This window comes from Elaeis guineensis, chromosome 6 (assembly GCF_000442705.2).
Source record: "Elaeis guineensis isolate ETL-2024a chromosome 6, EG11, whole genome shotgun sequence".
Lineage (NCBI taxonomy): Eukaryota > Viridiplantae > Streptophyta > Magnoliopsida > Arecales > Arecaceae > Elaeis > Elaeis guineensis.
In genome coordinates this window covers 83,231,401-83,237,976 of record NC_025998.2, presented here as the reverse complement: position 1 = coordinate 83,237,976, position 6,576 = coordinate 83,231,401, and positions in this window count along the sequence as shown.

The window sequence follows — 6,576 nt, the reverse complement described above, 5'->3', positions numbered from 1 at the left end:
CTCCATAGATTAGGGCAATGATTTTAGGGCCATGATAAAATCATGCCAGTGAGATCTAAAATCTTGATAGCTTAAATCTAAAATATTCTCAATCATTGGATCATTGAGTCAGAGATTGATGATACCAAAAAGATTGGTACATCCCATGTATGCTTGATGGAGAGGATGGTTGATTTCACAATCACTTGTGTAGTGACACTAATACAAGGATGTAGATCCTCATTAGAGAATAAGTTCACTGAACTAACCCATAGAAAGAACATTTGATGGAGCCTTATAGTATGTCGACAGATGGTTCTCTAGTGGGAGTGGTGCATGTAATCCTTTGACCTGAGATCACCATGGTACCTTGTGTATATGGAACCTTACTTTAGTTTATTACCTAGCATGCCACTTTGAGATGTACATGAGATATTCTAGATATGGTGAAGTGTGCATGGAGGTTGTTAGTGGTTAACAAGGAATCGATCACTCCGTGTAGGAGAAGAGAACATCTTATGTAATCTCATAGGATGATAACTCTGAGAGTCTCTAGCCAGAGTAGGGATGAACAGTAGAAAAGATTTCTACTGGTTCATCAATCGAGTTATCATCATCAAATCGAGATACATATGGATAGATATTTGAGTTTGATATGATTCTATGCCCATGGTCTGTCTGGGATGTTGTATAATCGAAGGATAGAATTGCACGGTAACTCACCACGGAAGGATAATTTTGATATTTTAATCAAATTTTGGAAGGATAATTTTGGATAGTCATGACATGTTGCTAGATGTCAATCTTGACTTGTGGACTCGTCAGAATTAAAAGAGTTTAATTTATAAATTAATTAGAAAGAGTTCTAGTTGATTGGGACTCTTGAGCTGACCTAATCTAATTGAATTAGGATTATGTCAAGAGTTTGGATCCACTACTGGCTAGATTTGGAACCCAATGGATCACACACAATAAAAATTTGATCTTGGTCTAATCTATTTGGATTTATTGTAAATTCAATGAGTTAATTGAATTGCTAGCACATGAATAAACTCAAGTTCCCAATTGGGTTTAGTGCAAAAGTGTTTGTGCTAACCTTTAACTTGTTGCCTTGACCTAATATGATTGGGTTTGAACCATCTAATTAATAGGTGGCTTATCTGATTTTTATAGAAGAGTTTGATAAAAAATAAACTTCTTCCATGCCAAGCCACATGCCAAATAAAAGCTCCACCCATTCAATTTTAGCGTTAAGAAGAAGAGTCCTTCTTAATGAAGCTTCTTAGTTTCTTCCTTTAATTTCCATGTGTTTTGTTTATTTCTCATGCCATGTGATGACCCTTAGGAAATGTAGACATGAAAAAGGAGGAAGAGTCCTTCTTTTGGAAGGAACTCCAGTCCAAAAATTAATGGGACACCTATTCATTTATGCAATGAGAAATGGAAGAGTCCAATTCTCTTTAAACTCTTAACTTCTTCATTTATTTTCTTTTATTCCATGCAATTTCTTAAGGGGTGGTGACATCAAATGGCACCTTGGATTATGTGCATAGAGGAGAGTTTTTCTACAGATTTAAAAACTCAACCAATTTTCTTAAATGGAAATTAATCGCCATTGAATTCAATGGGATGGCAATTGTTGGCATCCCTTGGAGGCACCCCTTCCTTCTTATATAAAGGGGGCATGTCCTAGGTGAAAAACATGAAAAAATTTTTGGTGATTAGTCATGGAAATGAAGAATAAAAAGATAAGAAAAAGTCTAAAAAAAGATAAAAAATAAGAGAGAAAGAAAAATAGAAAGGAAGGAAAGAGAAAATGGAAAGCATATGATGCTTGTCCTAAAATCAGATTGTTCAAGTGTTGAATATTTAATTTGATTTTATGTGGTAAGATTATTTGAAAAATGATTCTTAGAGTGATTCTAGTGAAGGTCTCAAAGGTATACAAGTGGTGGTGCAATCTATTCTTGCGAAGGATGATCTGCAGCGGACTTACAAAGAAGGCTGTAGCACTACTTCAAATTGGGAAGGGCTCTGATAAGTCTCATGAGGATCATCGTTGGAGGGCTTCTACTTTGAAGTCTTGTGGAGATTTCAAAATTACCAAATCATCATCTTCATGTTGGTATATGACATCTGATCTCTTCTTATTATTCATGCTTATGTTATTTGATTGCAATCATCAAGGTATTTCTAGGGCTTTTGTGTTCCGATAATCTAGTTTAATTGTTAAACTTATTTTCAATTGTTGAATGCATATAAAAATTTTTGAAATTTACATTCCACTGTATCACTGGAGCTCAACATGGACTTGACCAACTATAACTATTGTACTAGAGAAATCTTGATTAATCTAATTCAACAGTTGGTTAGACTTAATCAATTTCTCTACATGGTCAATCAATTCTTTGATCTAACCTTAGGTCTAACCCAATTAAAGAGAAGGACCTGATTTGAGCTAACCCATGCCCCATATTTTATGCAATATCATTAGATCTAAATCATAATTCTAAATCTATAAAATTTAACACTTAATTCGTAATTAAGTTTTGCATCAACATGGTTAAGGTTTTAAAAATAATTTTTTATGTAAACTTTTTACATCAAATCATAAAAGCTTTTAGATCAAATCTAAACTTTTATAATTTTAAATCAAAATAATTTTGATTAATCAAGATTAGATGTAACTAGTTTCTTTGCAACTTGCATTATATACAACAATACTTAGAGTTTCAAGATCTAAGATTTTATAAGAAAGTAAGTTTTTTCCTTTCGCTTTCTTCTTCATGGGATCTAACAGTGGCACCCCTACATGCCATGAAGAACATCCCATTGAATGGGAGGAGAGGATTATAAAACCCTACTTACTCCTATGATCAGATAGCTTGATGATTACCTAATCTGAGTATTTTGTTACTCAGAACATCAAATCTAAATAGAAACAACCTGACTTTGATACCAGTTGAAGAAAATATACGATAGTACAGTACATGCAATTTAAAATTTTTATGTAGTAGAAATAAAAGATTAAATAATTTAATCCTAATCATTTGCATAAGATCCTATCTTAGACTACCACATCATAATCATTGATATAAAAATATGTACTTTAGATCTGAAAATAAAAATCACATCAATCTCATCGATGCTGAAATTCTAGATCTAACTATTAGATCTACCATAAGAATCAAAATAAGTTAGGGATCATTATCAAACAAATTTGATCTTAATCTCTTCTGGTCCAATTATTAAAGAAGATGTTCATTAGATCACTCACAGCCACACAGAGTCATTGATTTCTACAGGAAGATCCACACGAAGACAGGCACAAATCAGGGACTTGGAGGTGCTAGCCTGCAAGCAACTTCGATAGCTGATTTGTTCCTCCTCCTTCAAGTACTTTGTGTAGCGAAATTCAGTGTAGGGGTAAAATGATAATTTTAAAACTTTTTCAAAATTATGATTTTACAGTAGAAAAATATTAATTAATTTAATTAATTAATATGAATTTATTTTACACTAGGATCTAAATATGATATATAGCATGCATGCCTTTAAATTTTAAATTCAAATTCGAACAGTAAATACTTTACTGTAATGTGTTCAGAACACAAAACCTTTGTGTCGGTAGTAGATCACCGCAATCTGATCACCACCAGGAGAGTCTGATCATCGCGATACAGCCACACAGCGTGTCTGACCTCTGCGGATCATCCACATGAAGCTTTCGGTCTGATCGACTCCTCACGAGTGCTAGCTCGTTGTAGAGCCCTTTTGACGGTTGATGCTGATCGAACTCTTTTGATCGATGTCTGTCGATTCTTCGGATGCTTGGATCATCAACAGACGTGCTTGAGAGGATGTTGAAGATCTCTCTAAAATTTGTGGGCTCATGACACTCGTAGCTCACCTTCTCACTTCCCGAACCCCAGGCTAAAACTCTAGGGAACTCAACGGAAACCTTGCACCCACTTTTCTTTCTTTTTCTCTTGGAAGGATATGGACTTCCTTCTCATGCACAAGACTTCCTCACGCCCCAAAATTTTTCTCCAAAAATCTTCTTCTTGCACGCCCCACTCTTCTCCTCCTTTTATAACAACGTCAAACGTCTTATCCAAAAGAAAGGATAAAGATGAGTAATTACACATTTGAATTCAAATCAAATTTTGAATTCAAATAGATACCAACTCATCCCTTATCCACTAAAGGCATGAGGCGTGGCTTAAATTATGCATGGAGTGATTTCATGAGAAACTTTTTCTCATGTAATAAATTTGGCATAAAAAAAGGGATAAGGTGCAAAGATTGATTGCCCATTCAAATTCAAACATTATTTTGAATTTGAATGGCCAACCAATCATCCTTATCCATTCATTTGGCATATTAAAGTGGGGCGTGGAGAGGGCTTGGCGTGAGAAAATAATTCATGAGAAGTTTCTTCTCATGAATTCAAATGGGTGCAATGGAAGTGAGGTGGCGCATGGAGATTGGGTCAAGGTGGTTTAATTATTTAAACCAACCTAATTGAACCAAATAAGTTAGGTCCAATTAGACTAATTTAAACTCAACTAAATTAGGCATAATTAGACTCAATAAAATCCTAATCAAATTAGGAATTGACTAAGCCCAACCCCTGATCAAATCAGGGACCAAACCATCTCGATGATTAGGTCAACTCTTAACCTAATCTGGTCAAACCCAACTGAATCCAATTCAATTGGACTTGATCCAAAAATAACTACTCAATCAAATTGAGTTAATTAGTGATCAAATCACTAATTAAACCTCTCATAAATACTGAGTCCAAATCCGATGGGCAATCGGGCATCAGAATTCATCGATATGTAACCCTGATCGAAAAGTTCCAACCAGTGGGACTCTTGATCCCGGTACCCATAATGTGTGGAACTCATGATCAGAGAATCCTGATTCTCGATCATTGAGTCCCAAACATGTAAGATTCTACACCAGCCGTTAGATCAAATAGGAATCTCTAATGTGTGTGACCCCACAGGTTCGAACCTAAGCTGGTAGCACAGGAATCAAATCCTGTACTAATCGAAGTGACCATCTAGCAATGGTACCCGACATCTGGATAGGTCGAAGAGTCGCAATCGCAACACTCAGAACCTACATGAATATGGTTACTGTATAATTCATCCTTTTGACCCCTGTGTTTAGGATGACTCAGGGTTAAACTGTCAACCCTGATCAGATCATTCGAATCATGCTCAACTCAAACAGTCCTGTGACTCCTCACTAGGACTACCTTGGCCAAGGTTTTGCTAAATTGAAATACGACTGTACACAGCTCCTAAACTGGAGTGGTCAATCCCATCTTGACACACGCACCGACAAGTCAAGTACTTTACTACACCCAGCAGCCTTCCATCACTGAATTAGAAATTCAGGTAGTTTAGTACCTAAGTGCAGTGAGTTGCTTGCAAGTCACCGTGACGGACTTAGGTCGGAGGGATATTTATACCCATATTCTATCGGAGCTAATCTTGATAGTAGAAATAGCTCCAGAGTTGGTCACGTTCAGTGTAGATGTACCCTTACATCTCACCTGTATGCCATACCAGTGTCTCCACACTCATTGGTTAAGAGGACAACCAACCTATATGGCACACAATGACCTATGCTTGATAAACATTGTCGTTCTTGGTAACAACGTATCATTTGGTCGCGAACAGATTTAAGGACTAAACGATAAATCCTCCTTTGTCGAGTCTAAATAGTCGTAAGGACTTCACCACAACATAGGAGTTCATTAGAAGATGAAACATTTTATGATGTAAAATATCAAAATAATTTTTATTAATTCATAATTTATGTATAAATATAAAAATGAGTACAACCATCAACAGGTTGACGATTGGCTTTGAGACACTATTCCCAACAATCTTTCACTTGGCCTAAAGCCAATCGGTGTAGTATCTAATACCCATCTCTGACTTGTAGTTGTCGAACTCCTTCACCGTAATGGCTTTAGTGAATGGATCAGCTAGGTTCTCCATTCCGTCGATCTTCTGAAGATCGACGTCACCTCGATCTACTATTTCTCGGATGAGATGGTAGCGACATAGAATATGCTTCATCTACTGGTTTGCCTTTGGTTCCTTCACCTGAGCAATGGCTTCAGAGCTATCACAGTAGAGCAGAACTGGACCAACAAGAGAGGGTGCTACTCCAACCTCGGTGATGAATTTTCTCAGCCACACTGCTTCTTTGGCAGCATCTGATGTGGCGACATACTCCACCTCGCAAATTGAATCAGCCACTGTGTGCTGCTTGAAACTTTTTCAGCAGATAGCCCCACTATTAAAGGTAAAAATAAATTCCGACACACTTTTACTGTCATCGTGATCAGACTGAAAACTAGAGTCTGTAAACCCTATAAGTCTCAAGTCGGATTCACCATAAACAAGCCACTGGTCTTTAGTATTTCTTAAATACTTCGGATGGTTTTAACAACCTTCCAGTGATTCTTCCCTGGATTAGATTGGTATCTACTCACTACCCCTAGTGAGTATGCCACATCTGGTCGTGTACATGTCATGGCGTACATGATAGATCCCACTGTCAAAGCATATG